At 37.1% G+C, this 23,797-nt stretch overlaps 1 protein-coding gene across 5 annotated transcripts in view; it reads right to left on the bottom strand.

The window, feature by feature from the left end:
• The window catches only part of ANKS1B (ankyrin repeat and sterile alpha motif domain containing 1B), a 1,075,523-nt gene that overhangs the window by 986,964 nt on the left and 64,762 nt on the right, over positions 1-23,797 (bottom strand). The gene's annotated exons all lie outside the window — the stretch shown is intronic.

Consider the following 23,797-nt stretch of genomic DNA (forward strand, 5'->3'; position numbering starts at 1 on the left):
GTCTGTACACCCATGTTCATTGCAGCATTATTTACAACAGCCAAAGTATGGAAACAACCTAAGTGTGTCTATCAATGGATGAATGAATAAAGATGTGAGATATACATACACACATACACACACACACAGACACACACACACACACACACACTAAAATATTATTCAGCCATGAGAAAGAACGAAATCCTTCCATTTGTGACAACATGGATAGACTCTGAAGGCATTATGCTAAGTGAAATATCTCAGAAAGAAAAAGACAAATACACATAAAGACAAATACAAAGACAATGTATGATCTCACTTATATGTGAAATCTAAAAGAAAATAAGACTTGTAAAAACAGAAGGTAGAATGGTGGTTACCAGGGGCTGGAGGGTGTGGGAGAACTGGGAAGATGTTAAGGGTATATACACTTACAACCAATAGATAAATAAATTCTAGAGAGCTAACGTACAACAAAGTGATTATACTCACCACTGCTGTATTATAAATTTCAAAGTTGCTAAGAGACAAAATCTTAACTGTTCTCAACACAGAAAAGAAATGATAAATGTATGACCTAAGTGTTACCTAATACTACTGGAGTAATCATATTGCAATACACAAATGTATCAAAATAACATACTGTACACCTTAAACTGACACAATGTTTTATGTCAATTATATCTCAATAATAATGATGAAAAAAAGAATATTATTCCAAGTGCCTGGCTGGCTCAGTCAGTACAGCATGTGACTCTTGATCTCAGGGTTGTACATTGGAGCCCCACGTTGGGTGAAGAGATTACTTAATAATAATAAAAACAATTATTTTTTTTTAAAAGAATAGCATTCAATTTTCTAATGTAAAAAATTCCCTAGGGACGCCTGGGTGGCTCAGTCAGTTAAGTGTCCAACTTCGGCTCAGGTCATGATTTCCTGGTTCATGAGTTCAAGCCCTGCATCAGGCTCTATGCTGACAGCTCAGAGTCTAGAGCCTGCTTCAGATTCTGTGTCTCCCTCTCTCTCTGCTTGCCTCTCTCTCTCAAAAATAAATAAACATTAAAAATAATTTTTAAAAAAATCTCTAGGAGGACACTGTTGTGGGATACCTGCCCCCAACACAGTAATTGTGGGATTCTCCTCCAGGAGTTCAACTAGATTCCCAAAGTAAATATCAAAGAAAATTCTTCTCAAGCTTCCAGGGGAAGGGGAAAGGAACCATTGTTAAATACACAGAGCACCTCTGTTCTTAGGGACTTCCTGCCCTTCTTAGGGACTCCCTGCCTTCAGGGAAAACTAATTAGCCAGAGCCAAACTGACCTAGGAGAGAAAAAACTCAACTCCAGCCAGCTCTGGCCATCCTGTCCAAATGCTGAACCTCAATTGCATACCTGAAATAAATAATATTTGGTCATGGTGTGTAATTGTTTTTATACTTTTTAAAATTCAATGTGCTAATGGTTAAGGATTTCTACATCTATGTTCATGAGAAAAATTGATTTATATTTTCTTTTTTTGTAATGTCTTTGTCTGGTTTTGGTATTAGGGTAATGCTGGCCTCACAGAATGAGTAGGAAATTATTCCCTCTGCTTCTATTCTGAGATAGATTATAGGGAATTCGTATAATTTCTTTCTTAAATGTTTGATAGAATTCACCAGTGAACCCATCTGGGCCTGGTGTTTTCTCTTTTGGAGATTACTGGTTATTGACTCAATTCCTTTAATAGATATAGGCCCATTCAGACTATCTATAATTACTGTAATCCATCATATCAACAGACTAAAAGTGAAAAATCATATGATCATATCAACAGATACACAAAAAGCATTTTAAAAAAATTCATTGCCAATTTATGATAGAAAAACACTCTGAAAACTAGGAATAGAGGGGTAACTTTCCTACCTTGATAAAGACTATCTTGATAAAAATCCTGCAGCTAACATCATATATAATGGTGGTGAGTAACTCAAAACTTTCCCACTAAAATCAGGTACAAGGCCAGAATTTCCTCTCTTACCACCCCTTTGTACTAGAAATACTTGCTCGTGCAATAAGGTAAGAAAAGGAAATAAGTATACAGGTTGGAAAGGAAGAAATAAAACTGTCCTTGTTTGCAGACAGCATGATTATCTATGTAGAGAATCTGAAAGAATCAACAACAACAACAACCAAAAAAACCCTCCTGGAACTAATAAGCGATTATAGCAAGGTTGCGAGGATACAAGGTTAATACATGAAAGTAAATTATTTTCTTACATACCAGCAATAAAAAGTGAAATTAAACACACAATATCATTTTTATTAGCACCCCACAAAATGAAATACTTAGGTATAAATCTAACAAAATATGTACAAGATCCATTAGTAAAACTACAAAACTTATGATGAATGAAATCAAAGAACTAAATAAATGGAGATTATGTTCATGGATAGGAAGACTCAATATTGTCAAGATGTCAGTTCTTTCTAACTTGATCTATAGATTTGATGTAATCCCAATCAAAATCCCAGCAAGCTAAAGTGTATATGGAGAAGCAAAAGACCCAGAATAGCCAATACAATACTGAAGGACAAAAAAAAGTTGGAAGACTGATGCTCTCTTACTTCAAGACTTACTAGAAAGCTATAGTAATCAAGACAGTGTAGTATTAGCAAGAGAACAGACAAACAGATCAATGTAACAGAACAGTGTGCCCAGAAATTGACCTCTATAGTTAACTGATCTTTGACAAAAGAACAAAGGCAATACAATAGAACAAGGCAGTCTCTTCAACAGCTGGTGCTGGAACAACTGGACACGGACATACAAAAACTGAAACTATATACAGATCTCACACCCTTCACAAAAATTAATTTAAACTGGATAATAGACCTAAATGTAAAATGCAAAACTATAAAACTCCTAGAAGATAACCTAAGAGAAAACCCAGATTCAGTTGGGTGCGGTGATACCTTTTTAGATATACCACCAAAGACACGATCCATGAAGGAAATAATTAATAACCTGAACTCCGTTAAAATTTAAAACTTCTGCTCTGCAAAAGACAGTATCAAGAGAATAAGAAGATAAGCTGAGACTGGGATAAATATTTGCAAAAGACAAATCTGATAAAAGACTGTTGGCCAAAATAGACAAGGAATTCCTAAAACTCAACAACTAGAAAACAAACAACCCAATTAAAAAGTAGTCCAAAGACATTAATAGAGATCTCACCACAGACGATATACAGATGAAAAGATGCTCCACATCACATGTTATCAGGAAAATGCAAATTAAAATAACAATGAGATCCCACTACAAATATACCAGAATGGCCAAAATCCAGAACACTAACAACACCAAATGTTGGTAAGTATGTGGAGCTGCAGGAACTCTCATAAAATCTCAGTAGGAATGTAAAATGGTACAGCCACTTTGGAAGATAATTTAGCAGTTTCTTACAAAACTAAACATACTCTTACCATTAGATCTAACATTCACACTCCTTGGTATTTACTCAGAGGAACTGAAAACTTACATCCACACAAAACCCTGCATGTTGATGTTTATAGCAGCTTTATTCATAATCTTCAAAACTTGGAAGCAACCAAGATACCTTTCAGTGGGAAAATAGGTAAATAAACTATGGTACATCCACACAATGGAATAGTAATCAGCACTAAAAAGAAGTGATATCAAGCCATGAAAAAAGACTTGGAAGAACTTTAAATTCATATTACTAAGTGAAAGAAGTCAATCTAAGAAGGCTACATACTATATGATTCCAACTATATGACATTCTGGAAAAGGCAAAACTATAAGGATATTAAAAAGTTCAGTGATTGTTTGGGGGAGGGGTAGTGATGAACAGGCAGGACACAGAGGATTTTTAGGGCAGTGAAAATACTGTTTGATATTATAATGATGGATATGTGTCATCACACATTTTTCCATATCTATAGAATGTATGACACCAAGAGTGAACCCTAAGGTAAATTATGGACTTCAGATGATTGTTATGTACCAATGCATATTCATCCTTGTTTTAACAAAAAAAAAAGTACCATTCTGGTGAATGACTTTGATGATGAGGGACGCTATACATGTGTGGGAGCAGACAGTATATGAAAAATCTCTGCAACCCCTCTCAATTTTATAGTAAATCTAAAATTTCTCTAAAAATATAAAGTCATGAAAAAATGATTCCAGGAAATGGACTGGTAAACCAAAGTATAGTAAAAAGAATGGTGATTTTTATACATCCTCCATATGAAGTAGTTTCATGCACATAATAAGAAATACATTTGACATTTATTTGGAAAGCTATAATTTACAGAATTCTTTAGAGCTTTACCATAATCCTTAAAGGCAGGCAGAGAAGATTCTATTATCCTTACCTTAAAAATCATGGAAGAACCATGACTCATTAGGGATATTTGTTTCTGCCATAATCACAGTTATGAAGAGGCAGAGTCAGGATTTGAACCTTGGTCTTCTGACTCCTGGATCCTATATACTTTCTACTCTATTTGATCCTTGTTTCTCATATAAAGGAAATGTTCAGTCAATGTTTGGCAAGTGAATGTATGCAATGTATGAATAAATCAGATCTCACCAAAAAGAAAAGGCTCTATTTTCCTGCCGTGTATTTCAGCATTAACTATGACTTTTAAGTTTTCCCCCCTCTGTGTTTCATTTATAAAGAATGAGGCTTTCATAATATGAAAGGAGATAGGGAAAGCTAAAGTTGAGGGTGTATAGTAAGTTATAGAAGGCTTGGAGAAGTGAATTTTATTTGCTTCAGTTTATGGGTTTGAAAAAAACAATGAACTGTGTTGAAAATTTGACCATATTAGATCAGTTTTGGTGGATTTATCCATAAGAGGGGAAAAAAGATGGAGGAATGTTTTACTGCAAAATATTTCTGTTCAAATGAGACCACAGTCTTCAAGCAGGGAAGACTAAAAGCCCTGTGTCACGGCAGGTTTATAATGGTGATCAGTTCAAGTACATGTTGGCTATTATGTTAACTATATCTGGCCAATGGAAATGAAAATTGAAAAAAACTGTAAATAGACAATCCAAATTATTTCCCTGGGTAAATGAATCATACAATTTCTTTCAAAAGCACACACACACAAAAACAATGAGGCATTCCCCTCCACAAGTATAATTATCCTCTAGAAAATTAAATTATTTTTGAACCGATAAACAGAGAACAGATAGATAAAATCATTAATATTTTTTCTAGATAAAAATTACAAGTTAAAAAACATATGTATATTCTTAGAAATACATCAGGAAAACAAAATGCTATAACCTTTAACCTTAGTTTATAATACGACTAAAGAACAATAACTATAAATACTAGATACACTTTTGGAATGGATGGAGAGAGTCATTTATACTAAGAGAGAAAAGAATTGCAACTACCAGTCTATCCATGACTTTGCATTTATTATAGTAGAAAATATTATCATATTCTCACAACTGTCAGCCTGCGCTCTCAGATTTCACATTTAGCAATTATCTTGTTTCCAGCTGTCCCCACAATTTCATTCCAAACTTAATATCCACCAGAAAATATCATATTTCAAAATTTCAAGTCATTTGCAAAAGGTAAGTGTCAAAAGAGATGGCCTCTGTAAGAAAGGTATAGGTAGCCTCTCAGTGCACTCTGAGAATATACTAGAATCATATTGTAGGCATTTGTTATTTGCCCTCATTCTTTTTCAGAATTATTCCAGTTCTGGTATAGGTCCCAATTATTGTTTGTATAACATCCCTCCTCTACTCCCAGCCATGTGGACTAAATGGGGCCTTCTCACTCCAGTTAACAGTGCCAAAAATGAATACAAGACTTCTGATACCAAGACCAGTGCTTTCTACTATTAGACATTTATTGTTTTGCCTGCCCACTACAATAGTCCCTTCTTATGGCATGGCAATTAATAGTGGGGCTCTGCAATCAAGCTGCCTGGGTTTGGAACTTGGTTCTGTCACTTCATACTATATGACTTGAGTCAGTTCTTTACCTTCTCTAAGCCTCAGTTCCCTCATCTATAAATATTCATTCACATATTCAACAAATATTTACTGAACACCTACTATGTTCCCAGATATTATACAGATGCTGGGATCAGAACAGTGAACAAGTCAGCAAAGTTCAATATAATCATGGAGTTTATGCATGAGTAAATGGGTCAGATGGTAAACAAATAAGTGTAGATTATGATAAGTGCTATAAAAGAGTGTGATGAGATAGTTAAAAAGTAACTATAGATCCATTTTCTATAGGATGTTCAGGATACAGTCTTTCTGAGGAGGTGACACTTAAGCTGAGATACAAAGGATAAGGATGAGCTAGCCACTCACAAAACCAGAAAATCATTCCAGGAAGAGGGAAGGCCAAAGATAGAAAAGAGCTTGGCATGAAAGGAGACCTATGTAACTGAAAGTGAGAACTGTAGTGAGAAGCAGTATAGCACAAGAAGGAATTGGAGAGTTAAACAGAAGCCACACAATGCTGGGAAGTTTAGATTTCATTCACTGAACTGCTTTATTTAATTGAGATTTATGTTTTAAAAATATTCTGGCTATTGTGTAAAGCATGGATATGGAAAAGTTAATTATTTAACAATAAATGGATGAAGGCAAGGGGAAGGAGGGAATGAAGCAGGGATGATTCCTGGGTTGTATGGCTTAAGTATTTATGTGTTCATTTATTTATTAAGATTGGAAAGATCAGGAGAATGTCATGGTTCAAGATTTATTACATGTAAGATTTCATCAGAATTCCTCAAAATAGCTGTTCAACATATTAAATGAGAAAACCTATGTAAAAATGCTTATCATAATGCCTCGCTCATAGAAAGCACTAAACAAACACTAATTATTATTATTGTTTTGAAAAATATAGGGAAATTAATCTTCTATTCTACCCATGTGGTTCTGGTAGTGACTAACCACTTTATTTTGTGCCCTGGCCCAGCTACAGGAATGGACACTTGGCCCAGATGCAGCCAATCACAGTATTATTCTATTCTCTCAGCCACAGTGATTGGTTCATGATTCCAGCTGCACCAATTAAAATTCTTCCTTAGGATTTTCAAAATAGGATCTGGAAGAGAAGTGCCCATTCCTCTTTAGTAGAGACCTTGTAAGATTCCAGGTTTCTGCTTCTAGGAGAAAAGTCCTCTGCAATTGGAGGTAATAAGGCTGACATCCAGAAAGAAGCAGAGAGGAAAGACAGTCCTAGAGGCATAGATCCCCTATTTCCAATGATTCTAGCATAATGCGGTCCAACAAAAACATAATGTGAGCCACATGTGTAGCTACATTAAAAAGAAGTAAAAATAGGTAAAATTAATTTTTAGATATGTTATTTAACCCAACATATCCAAAATATTATGTCAACATGTATTCAGTATAGAAAAATGTTAAGAAAACAATACATTCTTTTTGTATACCAAATCTTCAAAACCCAATGTGTATTTTACACTTAAAGAAAATATGCTTCTGCACAGCAAAGGAAACAACCAACAAAACTAAAAGGCAACCAACGGAATGGGAAAAGATATTTGCAAATGACATATCGGACAAAGGGCTAGTATCCAAAATCTAGAAAGAGCTCACCAAACTCCACACCCGAAAAACAAATAACCCAGTGAAGAAATGGGCAGAAAACATGAATAGACACTTCTCTAAAGAAGACATCCGGATGGCCAACAGGCACATGAAAAGATGTTCAACGTCGCTCCTTATCAGGGAAATACAAATCAAAACCACACTCAGATATCACCTCACGCCAGTCAGAGTGGCCAAAATGAACAAATCAGGAGACTATAGATGCTGGAGAGGATGTGGAGAAACGGGAACCCTCTTGCACTGTTGGTGGGAATGCAAACTGGTGCAGCCACTCTGGAAAGCAGTGTGGAGGTTCCTCAGAAAATTAAAAATAGACCTACCCTATGACCCAGCAATAGCACTGCTAGGAATTTACCCAAGGGATACAGGAGTACTGATGCATAGGGGCACTTGTACCCCAATGTTCATAGCAGCACTCTCAACAATAGCCAAATTATGGAAAGAGCCTAAATGTCCATCAACTGATGAATGGATAAAGAAATTGTGGTTTATATACACAATGGAATACTACGTGGCAATGAGAAAAAATGAAATATGGCCTTTTGTAGCAACGTGGATGGAACTGGAGAGTGTGATGCTAAGTGAAATAAGCCATACAGAGAAAGACAGATACCATATGGTTTCACTCTTATGTGGATCCTGAGAAACTTAACAGAAACCCATGGGGGAGGGGAAGGAAAAAAAAAAAAAAAGAGGTTAGAGTGGGAGAGAGCCAAAGCATAAGAGACTGTTAAAAACTGAGAACAAACTGAGGGTTGATGGGGGGTGGGAGGGAGGGGAGGGTGGGTGATGGGTATTGAGGAGGGCACCTTTTGGGATGAGCACTGGGTGTTGTATGGAAACCAATTTGACAATAAATTTCATATATTAAAAAAAATAAAATAAAATAAAATTTCTTAAAAAAAAAAAAAGAAAATATGAACTCAGACCAGCCATATTTCATATATGGCTAGTGGCCACTGTGCTGGATAGCACTTTAGAGGCTCTATATTCCACCTTTGTCCATCTATGAGCCCATGCATGCTCTTTTAGGATTATGCTAATTTGAGTTGGGCTTTTGGTCACTTACCTCTCAGAGTCCTTAGTTTGATTAAAAATATTATTTCATTTATTCCACTTACATCTTGAGACACTAATAATACTTTTTAAATCACACACAGAGAACACATTATACTCTGTAAACTGATTCAGTAATCCTTAGCACATGGACCATCACCTAACTTACTACTTGAGTGCAAACCTCCACTTCACACACTTACCTACACTTAAGATACATTAGACCTCTGTATTCCAACCTCATGAGCATGAGGGACCAGAAGAGAGTTTTTGTAAACACAGAATCAAAGACCTCATGCCTGAAAATTCTGAATAAGTTGATCGATGGTAGAATCTGTGACTCACTTAAAATGTTCTCCTAGTAATTCTAACAATCATTCTGATTCAGAACTACTAAGTCGGATCTCTTATTAAAATAAAATAGCCATTTCTGCCCTTATCTTTTATTCTATTGATGCATTTATTTCCTCTGTTGTATTTACTGAAGTGCATACTCCTTTAGGAAAGAAACCATGCTGTGTTCACCTTTGTATACTTAATTTCTAGCCTCGTAATGGGTAGATATTAGGTACACAATAAATATTTGTTGAATCAGAATAAAAACTGAAAGTGGACTTTTAATATAACAACTATATTAACCAGTATGGCATCCAGAATAGTTCATAGATGTAGTGGGAGGTAAAAAGAGGATGCAGAGGCTAGGTAATGGCCTAGCTCCCCTTATTTCTGTTCTCCCTAATTTCAATTAACACACTGCTAGTTGGAATTAGAAAAAATAATAATTGTTGGAAGTGCTGTGACTACAATCATAGGGAAAGGGAAACAGAGGATCCAAAGCGGGTTGCATGCTGACAGCCGAGAGCCCAATGCAGGACTCAAACTCACCAGCCACGAGATCATGACCTGAGCCAAAGTCAAAGGCTTAACAGATAACAGACTGACCCACCCAGGCACCCCAAGAAAGGAATTCTAAAGTGTGTGGGCAACAGGGAAGAGGACATATCATACCATTCATGAATGGCTTTCTTGGATCCTAGCCTACATCTTCCTTCCTTCCTTCCCTCCACAAATGTAAGAGCTAGCAACATTCTAAGGGGTTCAAAAAAGTGTTCGCACAGTGCCTTGTACATAGAAGATACACAACACAGATTAGTACTGTATTCGTTTTCTAGGGCTGCCATAACAAAGTATCACAGACTAGGTGACTTACACAACAGAATTACTTTTCTCACAATTCTAGAAGATAGAAGTCTGAGATCAAGGTTTTGGCAGGTTTGTTATCTTCCAAGGCCTAACTCCTTGCTTGCAAATGGCTGTCTTTGTCCCATGTCTTTACATGGTCTTCCCTCTGTTCATGTGCATGTCCTAATCTCCTATTCTTATTAAGGACACCAGTCCACTAATATTAGATCAGGGCCCATCCTAATGGTTTAATTTTAATGTGATATCTCTTTAAAGACCCTATCTCCAAATATAGTCACATTCTGAGGCACTAGGGAGAGGGGTTAGGACTTCAACATATGAATTTGGGGAGTACACACTTTAACCCATAGCAAGTATCATCTAGGTATCCACCTTCTGATAGATGGTAAAACCCAGGAATAGATGAATCTTGAAAGGTAATATACAGTTATTTGCTCCCAGAATACATTAAACATGAAAGATCCAAACCAATCGTTTCAGATTACAATGTATGTTAAAAATTGTGGGTGTTCTGGCCACACTCAGAAATTCTTAGTAGTCTAGGCATCTGTAGTTTTTATCAAGCATCTTAGGGATTCTGGCATACACCCAAGTTTGAGGACCATTGACTGAAACTTGGAATGAACAGTTCCAAAAAGTTGTTTACTGCCTGGGATGGACCACATCTAGTCTCATTCTTGAAGGGCATGTCAACCCAGATAGCCAGAAATGAGGGAGAACCAAGACTGGCAAAGAAGAGGGAAGGAACTCAAGTGAATAATCTAGTTATGTGTACCATTATGTTCTCTTCATTAAACTTTTCGGTTACTCAAAATTCAATACCACATACTCTCTTTGTGATTTTTGTCTAAACGAAACCTTCCCAGAGAAGTAATGAACAATAAGCAGAAACTGGTGCTTCAGATATTTTTCAGGAGAGGGCTGGCTAGAATCACAAATGATGATAATTTGCTTCATATCTAAATATAACTCATTTGCTACTGGATGGAAATTTTTTCCAACAGATTCAAATAATTGGGCTGTATTCATCCCATCTTCTTTCCCTTTACTTCAAACTACATCTGGGACAGGCTGGCATACATTTTCATAACTCTCTAGGCTTATAGTTTTTTAATAATATCTGTAAAATTGTTTCTTTACATTGTTAAATAATACTGGATTCACAGTAAAACTCAATGAAACAATCTGATACAATTGCTTTAGAAATAATACATTTTAGAGGCACCTGGGTGGCTCAGTCAGTTAAGCATCCAACTCTTGATTTTGGCTCAGGTCATGATCTCACAGTCTGTGAGTTCAAGCCCCACGTTGGGCTCTGTGCTGGCAGCTCAGGGCCTGGAGCCTGCTTTGGATTCTGTGTCTCCCTCTCTCTCTGCCCCTCCCCCACTCATGCTCTGTCTCTCTCTCTCTCTCTCTCTGTCAAAAATAAATAAACATAAAAAAAAATTTTGGGGGGCGCCTGGGTGGCGCAGTCGGTTGGGCGGCCGACTTCAGCCAGGTCACGATCTCACGGTCCGTGAGTTCGAGCCCCGCGTCAGGCTCTGGGCTGATGGCTCGGAGCCTGGAGCCTGTTTCCGATTCTGTGTCTCCCTCTCTCTCTGCCCCTCCCCCGTTCATGCTCTGTCTCTCTCTGTCCCAAAAATAAAATAAACGTTGAAAAAAAAAAATTTAAAAAAAAAATTTTTTTTAAATAAGTAAAAGTTATACATTTTATTTTTGGACTTTCTCCTTCATGCACTTCACTATTCTGTTGTCTCTGTCTTCCATCCAACAAATATTTATCGTAAGCCACAAACTGTCAAAAGTGTAAAATATAACAATGAATAAAACATAGGCTCTGCCCTTCAGGAAAGTAAATGTATAAACAATAACCATAAGAGCATATGCTGTATTATAATAAAGATATCCATGAGGTGCACAGGGAAGGAGGCTAATATTGCTAAAAGGCAGAGCTTACAAATACAGACTGAGGGGTAAATCAAGTATGCAAGCAAAGATATAGCATAAGAACAGGCATAAAAGCAAGAAAATGCAAGCCATGTTTACAGAACAAAAAATATTATAATAATGCTATAACAAAAGGTTTACAGGGATGGCAATTATGGTGGGCCTTCTATGCTACGCTAAATAATGAGCATTTGAACATGTCACTGAAAGTTTTTTTTTAAGCACCATCAGTTCAGTGTTTAATTTCCTCTGGGCTTAAACTTCTCCTAGGCTTACTGCTGTTCCCACCTCCCCAGGCTGCTATTCCCCTCTCCAAAGCCCTTGTGGTAAATAGCACAGGCTGCTTCCCCAGCTTCATGTAGAAGTACTTAAAGTTCTCTCAATCTGCCATGCTTATTCTTAGTGGCTGCTAATGTCAAAAGCATGGATTGAGGAACATCTGAAGGTGTGGTAAGACCAGTGACAGCAGTCACAGACAGAATTTTCAACAATTACAAAATCAAGCAATACTGGACCATTTATGTTATCTAAATTTTGTCATTTACTCTTCCAGTTGCTTCACTGAAAATCAGTGTAACATGTTCTTTGTAAGTAACACTTGGTATATCCTCCTAACCATCAGCAGGGAAGGACACTTTTCTCTTCCCAGGATAAGCTGAATGGAAAGTGATAGCATTTAAAATGGTGTACTTTGAGCAAGTAATCTTAAAACCTGTGTGTAACCACAAAAGATCCCAAATAGCCAAAGCAATCTTAAAAAAGAACAAAACTGGGGTTATCACAAAACCAGATTTCATTATATACTACAAACTGTAGTCATTAAAACTGTATAGTTCTGGCACAAAAACAGACACAGGGCACCTGGGTAGCTCATTCAGTTGAGCATGAGACTCTTGATTTCAGCTTAGATCATGATCCTACCATCACGGGATCGAGCCCCACACTTGAACAGGGAGCCTGCTTAAGATTCTCTCCCTCTCTCTCTCTCTCTCTCTCTCTCTCTCTCTCTCACCCTCCCTCCCTCCCTCCCTCCCCCTCCCCAAATCATGCATGTGTGCTCTCTATCTCTCTCTAAAAAATAAATAAATAAATAAAACCAAAACAGACACAAAGATCAATGGGACAGAAGAGAGAGCTCAGAAAAAGACCCATAATTGTATGGCCAAATAATCTTTGACAAAGGAGGCAATGGGAAAAAAGACAATCTCTTCAACAAATGATGTTGGGAAAACTGGCCACCTACATACAGAAGAATGAAACTGGACCAATTTCTTACACTTTACACAAAAATAAACTCAAAATGGACTAAAGACCTAAATGTGAGACCTGAAGCCATAAAAATCCTGGAAGAGAACACAGGCAGTAATTTCTCTGACATCAGCCATAGCAACATCCTTCCAGATATGTCTCCTGAAGCAAGGGAAACAAAAGCAAAAATAAACTATTTGCGGGGGCACCTGAGTGGCTCAGTCGGTTAAGCATCTGACTTTGGCTCAGGTCATGATCTCATGGCTCAATCCCAGCATAGGGCTCTGTGCTGACAGCTCAGAACCTAGAGCTTGCTTCGGATTCTCTCTCTCCCTATGCCCCTCCCTCCCCCCCAAATAAATAAATAAACTTTTTTAAAAAATGACAAGACATGAACAGACATTTCTGCAAAGAAGACATCCAGATAGCCAACAGACACATGAAAAGATACTCAATATCACTCATCATCAGGGAAATGCAAACCAAAACCACAATGAGATATCACCTCACACCTGTCAGAATGTCTAAAATCAACAACACAAGAAACAATAAGTGTTGGCAAGGATGCAGAGAAAAAGAAATCCTCGTGCACTGTTAGTGGGAATGCAAACTGGTGTAGCCACTGTTGAAAACAGTATGGAGGTTCCTTGAAAAATTAAAAATGGAATTACCATGTGGTCCAGTAGTTCCACTACAAAGAATACAAAAGATATATGCACTCCTATGTTTACTGCAGCATTATTTACAATAGTAAAATTATGGAAGCAACTCAAGTGTCCCCTGATGGATGAATGAATAAAGAAGATGTGGTACCCACACACACACACACACACACACACACACACACACACACACACACAGAGGTATACTACTCAGCCATAAAAAGAGAATGAAATCTTGCCATTTGCAACTACATGGATGGATATAGAGGGGGTGAAGTCAGTCATAATAAAGACAAATATGGCTTGATTTCACTCATATGTGGAATTTAAGAAATAAAACAAATGAACAAAGATGAAAGGAGACAAATTAAAAAACAGACTCCAATTATAAAGAACAAAGTGATGGTTACCAAAGGGAAAGTGGGTAGGGGGATGGGTGAAATAGGTGAAGGGGATTGGGACTACATTTATCATGATGAGCCCTGAGTAGTGGATGGAACTGCTGAATCACTGTATTGTACACCTGAAACTAGTATAACACTGTATATTCACTATACTGGAATTAAAAATTATTAAAAAATAAAAATCATAAGAAAGAGAAAATACATTTACAGCACTTTAAAATAGGTGCATAAGTGGACCCACACAGTTCAAACCTGTGTTATTCAAGGGTCAACCATATATTAATATGTTACAGATGATACTATTACTATAAAGAACACGATTTGTTAAGATGTAAAAAAAAAAGAGGGGCGCCTGGGTGGCTCAATCGGTTAAGCATCCAACTTCAGCTCAGGTCATGATCTCATGGTTTGTGGGTTCGAGCCCCGAGTCTGGCTCTGTGCTGACAGATAGCTCAGAGCCTGGAGCCTACTTCAGATTCTGTGTCTCCCTCTCTCTCTGCCCTTCCCGTGCTCATTCACTCTCTCTCTCTCTCTCTCAAAAATAAGTAAACATCAAAAAAAATATTTTTTTAAAAAGATGTAAAAAAAAAGAGTACACATATCATGATGAACACTGAGTATTGTATAGAACTGCTCAATCATTATATTGTATAGCTGATTCTAATAGAACACTATATGTTAACTATACTGGAATTAAAATTTAAAAATTAAATAAATCAGTAAAAATTAAGATTAAGAAAATTTTTTAATGGTTATCTTTAAAAAATAAATAAAATGGTCTTTGCTGTTTTCCTGTCTTGTTTTGACTCTCTTCTTTTATATCTGACTTTAGTTTTAACAAGGTGGCAGGTGAAACATTCTCTCTTGTTTTTGATGCCACCTGGCAATCATTTTTCTTTTCTCTATAGAAATTCTTTTAAAAAAAATACTGACAACATGACTATTCTGATATAAACCTTGTTTAGTTAACATGGTATTAGCCTTGAAACTCACTCAAAAGAGTAACAAGTAAAGTAATATACAAAATCACAAAATTTTAGAGCTAAAATTACTTAAGAGGCCATGCAGTAGTGTGTTTAAATAAAGTTATAGTTCTTAGGGTGCCTAGGTGGCTCAACTGGTTTTGTGTCTGACTCTTGATTTCAACTCAGGTCATGATCCCAGAGTCATGGGATCAAGCCCCATATTGGGCTCCATGCTAAATGTAGAAACTGCTTAAGAGTCTCTCACTCTGCCCCTCCCCCACTTGTACATTTTCTCTTTCTCAAAAAATAAAAATAAATAAAATCTTAAAAAATGAAAATTAAAAAAAAATTTTTAAAGCTACAGTTCTTTTAAAGTTCAAGTTAACAAGGGCCTGCTGGTACTGATTATCTTAATATCCTAGGTAGGAATATAGCAAACAGGAGTAGGATTATAACCCTGAGAGCTGACAGTAGTTTAAGCGTCTGACTTCAGCTCAGGTCATAATCTCACAGTTCATGATTTCAAGCCCCGCTTCAGGCTCTGTGCTGACAGTTCAAAGTCTGGAGCCTGCTTTAGATTCTGCGTCTCCCTCTCTCTGCTCCTCCCGCACTCACGCTCTCTTTCTCTGTCTCATAAATAAACATTAAAAAATTACATTTTTGGGGCGCCTGGGTGGCACAGTCGGTTAAGCGTCCGACTTCAGCCAGGTCACGGTCTCGCGGTCCGGGAGTTCGAGCCCCACGTCGGGCTCTGGGCTGATGGCTCAGAGCCTGGAGCCTGTTTCCGATTCTGTGTCTCCCTCTCTCTCTGCCCCTCCCCCGTTCATGCTCTGTCTCTCTCTGTCCCAAAAATAAATAAACGTTGAAAAAAAAAAATTACATTTTTATAACCCTGAGAGCTGAAACCAGAATATTACTATTACACTTCCCAGACCATTTTCAAAGGGACATATTTGTGAAGGTATAGAAGTGAAAGTGCTGTCATTCAATATAAAACTAATAAACTCCTGAGAATTTTATTTTATTTATCTACTTGGTTAAGAAAAACAATCTGTGCTAATGCTCAAAAAAATGTAGTAATCTTACTATCAAATTAATTAAGGTAAGCCTCAATAAATTTTCCAATTTTTCAAGGTGTTAAGGAGCCAATGTTAAGCTCTTCCCCACTGCAGGAATTTCCTAAAGCATCCCTAATGCACAATCATACAGTCTCTGGTGAACTACTCCCTTTACCTCTCCTTTTTCTTTCTTACCATGTCTTAACTCCCTCTCTTTTCCTCTTTTCTCCTGCCTCTATGGTTCTCATCCTAAATTACAACTGGATGATGTTAGGTACATGTACATAGTGACTGTTTTTCCTGGTAGATGATGCAGACTACAATTATAATCCCTGAGAAAATTATAGACTTCTGCCATCCAACTAGAATAAAGCTGAAAGTAGTCATCTTCTATCCCAAACACAGAGATATAAGAAAGTGTAAAATACTCTATAATTTGTAAAAAAAAAATTCATACAGTGTAATAAGATTTGTAAACAAAAAGGAATGAAGTACTGATACATGCGACAATGTGAATGAACTCTGAAAACATATGCTAAGTGAAAGACAACTATCATAAAAGACCACAAATTGTATGATTCCATTTATATGAAATGTCTAGAATAGGCAAACCTACAGGCAAAAAGTAGATTAGTGGCTGTCTAGGACTACATGGATGGGAGAATGAGGAATGACTGCTACTATATACAAGAGTTTCTTTTGGAGGTGATGAAAATATCTAGAATTAGACTGTAATGATCATTTCACAACTCTGTGAATATGTTAAAAACCAATGAACTATGCACTTTAAATGGGTGAACTTTAAGGTATGAGAATTATACCTCCAGGGAAAAAAAAAGCTGCTTAGAAAATGGTATCTAATATGCTAGCCTACACACACACACACACACACACACACACACACACACACACGCAGACACACACACATTCTGAGTTCTCAATTATCAGCCCATAATTTTTATCCACTGAAATTTTAAAATTCAAAATTTCTCACTTCCTTGATAGAATGAAGATATAACAACAACGATAATATCAAGAATTCATTGGGTACATAGTAGTGCCAGCTATTTTCTAAAAATATATAATCTCATTTAATCCTTATGAATTCTCTAAAATGTAGATTCTATATTCTGTACATTCTATACACACGTTATTTCTTTTTTTTTTTTATTATAGTTGACACACAATGTTACATTTGTTTCAGGTGTACAACACAGTGATTCAACATTTCTATACATTCTGCTATGTTCATCACAAGAGTAGCTACAATCTGTCACCATACAACCCTATTATACTATCATTGACTGTATTCCCTATTCTGAGTCTTTTATTCCCGTGACTTATTCATTCCATAACTGGAACCCTAGATTTTCCACTCGCCTTCACCAATATGTCCATCCCCCCACTTTCTGCTCTCTGACAACCATCAGTTTGTCCTCTGTATTTATAGGTCTGATTCTGCTTTATAACATACATTTTTTTCTTTCAGCCCTCACAGTAGTCCCCAGTTTACATAGGAGAAAACTGAGACTTACAGTGATGAAATAAATCTTACCAGCTTTGACAGCCAGTAAAGTGGCCGAGCTGTGATTTGAGCATTGATCACTATGCTCTGCTGCCACTTCAACTAGCCCCGTGAATAAGCAACTGAGCCTCAGAGCTAAAAGAATCTTAACTGCTTTTGTAGACAGGCATCTGATGGAGGGGAAAAAATCTGAGAACCAAAAGCTGAGACCCAGACTTCCAGACTGATCATGATTCCAATTAACCAGGCCAAATTCCAGTCCTCTCATCTGCAAATACAAAAAGTAGGACAGAAAATTTTCAAGGTACTACTGGCTTAAAAATCCATTTAGTTCATGAAATTCTTACTTAAAATTCTGAGTCTTCTGCCTACAACAACATTGCCCAAAAAAGTGGTTTCTTTATTTTCTGTCCTATAGTTTTATAACTTATTATTGTTCCTAGGTTGTTAAAGTATTAACTGGAAAATTAAAGTATAATTGACATCTATTTATGAAGTTTGATACTACTTGTTATGTCACATGATTTAATTTTTTATTCTGAAAAATTTTAAACATCTTCAAAAAAGAAAAAATAGTATAGTAAGGTACCCAACACCACCTTCAAAAATCAACTTATAGTCAATTTTGTTTCATCTATATACCCTTCCACTTTGAAGGAAATCCCTTCTTATAATACGGTATCATAACATCTGGAAATATTTCAGAATATAGATCTAAAAGGTAAGGTTATCTTCTTACAAGCATAATGATAATGCCATTATCACACCTAAGATATTAACAGTAATATATTAACATTAATATATTAATATTAATGACTTGCATAAGCTGGGGAAATCAATTTAAATATATAAATGATGGGGGTGTCTTGGTGGCTCCGTCCATTAAGTGTGTGACTCTTGATTTCGGCCCAGGTCATGATTGCACAGTTCATGAGTTTGAGCCCTGTGTCTGGCTCTGTGCTGACAGCACATAGCCTGCTTGGGGGTTCTCTGTCTCCTTCTCTCTCTGCCCCTCCTCCCCTGCTTACACGCTGTCTCTCTCTCTCAAAAATAAATAAATAAATATTAAAATAAAATAAACATATAAATGACAATTCAAATTTTATTTTGAATGTTAATTAAAGCTATCTGTATATTCAAATTTTCTACCACCATTATTTCTATTTTAATCCATTATTTCTATATATTATATCACTTCTATAATTAATCTTTCTCTATTTATGAAATGTCATATGGCACTATATATATATATATATATATATATATATATATATATATGTCCATAAAGGAAGAGTATTAAGCATTCTATATACACTAAGCTTATTAGATGTTGTTTACTCATTGAGCATGCCTAAATATGGAAAAGAAATTAAATTGGTTTTGCATGATTTGTCTGTGATTAACCTTTGCTGTCTTCTATAGTTCAATTTATTGTCCTCTTCATGACACCAAATAACCACTTTATTAATTGTTCCAGCAACTTGCTGGCTACCGTCATTCTCCAACTACATATATTATCCAACTGAAATGTTGGAAATGATAATACCCGGAAAAAAATTTTTTAAGTATTTTCTTATTTTGTGACCCTTATTTTTTGTATAACTCTCTATAAGCATTCTGCTCCTACCATACTCACTTTCTCATCTCTTCTCTAAATTGCCTCTCTCTCTAAAAAGTTTCAATCATAAAATTATCAATTGATACTTTGATTTACAAGTTTCCTTTGAAAAATTTCTTTTTTTTTTCCTTTGAGAGAGGGAGGAGGGGCAAAAGGAGAAGGAGAGAGAATCTTAAGCAGGCTCCACACTCAGCACATAGCCCAACACAGGGCTCAATCTCACGACCCTGAGTTCATAATCTGAGCCAAAATCAAGAGTTGGATGCTTAACCAAATGGGCCACCCAGGCGCCTGAAAAATTAATTTCATTTCTTCAATTTAGCAGATAATAAAATGATGAAATCAAACAGAAATAGAAACAGAACAATTTGAAAACAGAAAACATCAAATTTTGTGTTCTAAATTTTGGGGCGCCTGTGTGGCTCAGCCTGAGCGTCTGACTTCAGCTCAGGTCATGATCTCGCAATCTGTGAGTTCGAGCCCCGTGTCAGGCTCTGTGCTGACAGCTCAGAGCCTGGAGCCTGCTTCGGATTCTGTGTCTCCCTCTCTCTCTGCCCCTCCCCCGCTCATGTTCTGTCTCTCTCTCTCTCTCTCTGTCAAAAATAAACATTAAAAATTTTTTAAATCATTATTTCATTAGTACAACGGACATTTCCTCTGAGGAAGAATTATAATTACCATTTGCACCTAAGGAAGATCTTCCCGAGGCCTAAGAGAACCATAAATAATACAGTTTCCTTTGAAATAGAGAACACAAATTTTCGATTTCTTTCATCAAATTAACAAGAAGACAGATTACAAAAGGTGGTATGAAGAGATTGGCCTCAAAATAACTCCACTGCAGGACCTCAATGCTGGACTTAGGTCGTCAAGACTAAATAAAGGCCAGTCATCATCTCATTGTTATAATTCAATCATAAGTCAGGGCGATGAGAGTACCTGACTCAACAAAACAGATGTAATTTGGAAAGTTGGAAAGTTTGGAAATTTTTACAAATCAAGTAATATTTCAAATGCATTAGGAAAATTCACTAATTAAAGGTATCCTGAAACAAATCCTTCATACTACTAAAGCAAAGCAAACAAATAAAAACTATTTATATTATGATTAACCACCAATAAAAATCATAGCTAAATTTATTGAGTGCTTATTGTGTGCTAGCTTCTGTACACTTGCTTTTCATCTGTGCTCTTCATAGTAACCTTATTAGGCCATGTAGGAGACCTTGTTAATGACCACTCCATATCCCCTTGACCGTGAGTTCTCTTGCCACTGCTATGGAGAGTCACACTCATGCTGACAGCTTCCTACCTACAGGACCCACAGCTCTTTCCCCACTTCCTCCCTATGCTTCCTGGGATCACCTTGCAAATGTACTACCTGTGCTTAAATTCTTATCTCAAGGTCTGCTTTTGGACAAAACCCTAATTAAGACTGTTTCCTGGTAACAGAAGTGGTGCTAGAAAGCAGACCCTAAGAATGGGACTCTGGAATTGTAACACTTGCTGGTCAGTGGGGAGCAAAGATCCAATTTCTAATGATAAATGAGTGGAGATAACTCATAACATATTATAGCAATACAAAAACTACAACCTTTACCTGCAGTGGGCTGGAATGTGGTACAGGAGTAAGATGCTTATACAGTAATAGCTCTAACACTTGAAAGATATGGGTCAATCATAAGTATAAAGACTCTGGAGTTAACTGCCCTAGAAGCTCTGAAGAATGGGACTGGCAGGCTTGGGTAAGCCATCTATCAATTCAGGGCATGTGGTAAAAACCAGGAAAACATCACATCAGCATTTAAGTGAACTTTATCTCCTATACCCAGAGAGCAGACTGTACTGAAAATCAGGTCTATGACTTGACTAAGTAGCTGAGCAAAAGAGAAGACTGAATACACAGCCCCAGCAGGTCTCCCACGCTGTAAACAGAGCTCTGATAGGGAGAGAATAGGATAGTGAAGCATGAGATGGTGATATCTGGATAGGTAGACATGAGAACATGAGCCCTCAGATTCTGCTGACCCTCTGGACTGGAAGGATCCACTCCCTTCCTTTTCATAAAGGAAAGCAGCCTCTAGTTACCTAGAGACCTAGCAAAGGCCATACCTGAGACATATCCTCCAATCCTCCTCAAGATCTGCCCTGCTTCCCCTGATTTCCTCTAGACCAATAACTAGGGTCAGGTCCTACTCACAATCCCTCCAATTGTGAAGCACAGTCCCAGTCATGAGAACAAATAGCTTATTTACCACAAAAAAAAAAAAACTGCTGAGCCTAACTGACATGTATCATCAAGAATTGGGGGGCACACATAAGGAAGTAGATCTAGAGGGTGGTAGGCTGAGGCAGAGGTAAGAATAGTAAAGAGAGGAAAGTGTATTAAAATATGGAGGGACTCTCCTGTGAATCAGAATGTAACTTCTAGCAAGGAAACCCTAAGTAGGTCCCAAAACACTGACAGTATTCCAAAATAGCAGGCACTAGAAGTAGCAATTAACCTTTAAAAGCAAGGTGAATGTGACTGCCATAAAAGGCAATAAGGTCACAGCAACAACCAGAAAACCTTGACCTGCAAACATCTGTGACTATGGCTAACAAATAATTATCCATGTGTCTTCGTAGAAGCAAAAGAGATAGGTAGTGTATTAGTTTTCTAGGGCTGACATAACAATGTACCACAGACTGAGTGGCTTAAACAGCATAAGTTTATTTTCTCACAGTTCTAGACACTACAAATCCAAGATCAAGGTGTCAACAGGCTGATGTCTTCTGAAGGCTGTGAGAAGCTGTTCTATGCCTCTCTCCTATCTTCTGGAGGTTTCTGGAAATCGCTGGTATACTTTGGCTTGTAAAAGCGGCACTCTGATCTCTGTCTTCATCTTCATATGGCACTCTGTGTGTGTGTGTGTGTGTGTGTGTGTGTGTGTGTGTGTCTTCCATGTCCTTTTTATAAGAATACCTGTCGTACTAGATTAGGGGCCCAACCTACTCCACTATGCCCTCATCTTAACTAACTGTATCTGCAACTTATTTCCAGGTAAGGTCACAATATAAAACATTGGGGTTTAGTACTTCAACATATGAATGGGGGGAGACATAACCCATAAAAAGCAGCAAATGAGGATATTTGTTGATTTATATGGCTACAAAATGCCAAAAACTAAAGAACAGAAGATTGATGAGCAGTCTGCAGATCTAAGCCAGTTCAGAGACCTAGAGCCCATCAATATAAAGGGAGGCAGGGTCCTCTTGGGAAAATATTTCTCCAATCATTTTCCAGGGGAATGTGTTACCATTTACCAGAGCAATTCTACACTGGTGAAAAGTAATACCTAACCCTTCCAGGGACTATTGGATATAGGGTCTAAGATGACACTGATTCCACGGTACCTGAAATACCTTTATGGCCTCCCGATGAGAATGGGAGCATATGGAAGCTAGATAATAAATGGAGTCCTGGACCAAGTCCATCTCACAAATTGGCCAAGTGGGTCTGCAGGCCCACCATCTAGCCACGTTCCTGGTTCCTGAGTACATAATTGGGATGGATTCATTTAATAACAGCCAAAACCCAAATATTGATTCTCTGACCTGTGAAATAAGAGCCATTATGATAGAAATGGACAAAGGAAGCCCCTGATTTCACCCCTTCTCCCTGTTCCAGATAATAAATCAGAAAAACATTAGAGCCAGGTGAATAAAAAAAGATTTATACAACTCTCAAAGAGTGGCTCCTGCAAAAACCATACAGCTCATGGATGGATCAGCTCAATATGTTGGTGCAAGACAAAAATTGCTATCAAACTATACAGCCCCATGCATGAGTGAACTACTGTAGTGTTACTCAAAATGTAGTCCACAAACAAAAGCCAGTTCACAAACTGTTTTTTATGGTTCTACAACAAAATATAAAAATAAATATAAAAAGTGAGAATACACATTTGAAAATATTTATAGCAATGTGACATTAATGCAATAACCAAGTATGTGACTATATATTTTACAAAAGGATAACGCATGATGACTAAAAACAAAACAAAAAGGTCCTCTGCATGGCCAGTTTGGGTTGCACTGTTCTAAAGGACAGAGGTGAAAGGAAATACTACCATCAAGCAGAGCTTCAACAAAGTTTACATAAGAAAGAAGGGGTTTGGTAAGGATATATATGAATTCTTGGGCAGTGACTAATGGTTCTGCTAACTGATCAAGGGCCTAGAAGGAGCAATGATAAATGATCAGACACAAGGAGGTCTAAAAAAGAGTCACGTAGGGGTGCCTGGCTGGCTCAGTCAGAGAAGCATGTATGTGACTCTTGATCTCGGAGTTGTGAGTTCAAGCCCCAAGTTGGGGTAGAGATTACTAAAAAAAGATTTTTTAAATAAACTTAAAAAAAAAAGAACTAAATAAAAAAAAAGAGTTGAGTAGATGATTCTGTAAGAGTGAACACAAAGTGTAAATACCCAACAAAGCACCTATAGTAGATGAAGCAAAGAT

This window comes from Lynx rufus, unplaced genomic scaffold, assembly GCF_022079265.1.
Source record: "Lynx rufus isolate CCGP_SWC_20201006 ecotype Redwood Valley unplaced genomic scaffold, mLynRuf1.p SCAF_7, whole genome shotgun sequence".
NCBI classification, from domain to species: Eukaryota; Metazoa; Chordata; class Mammalia; order Carnivora; family Felidae; genus Lynx; species Lynx rufus.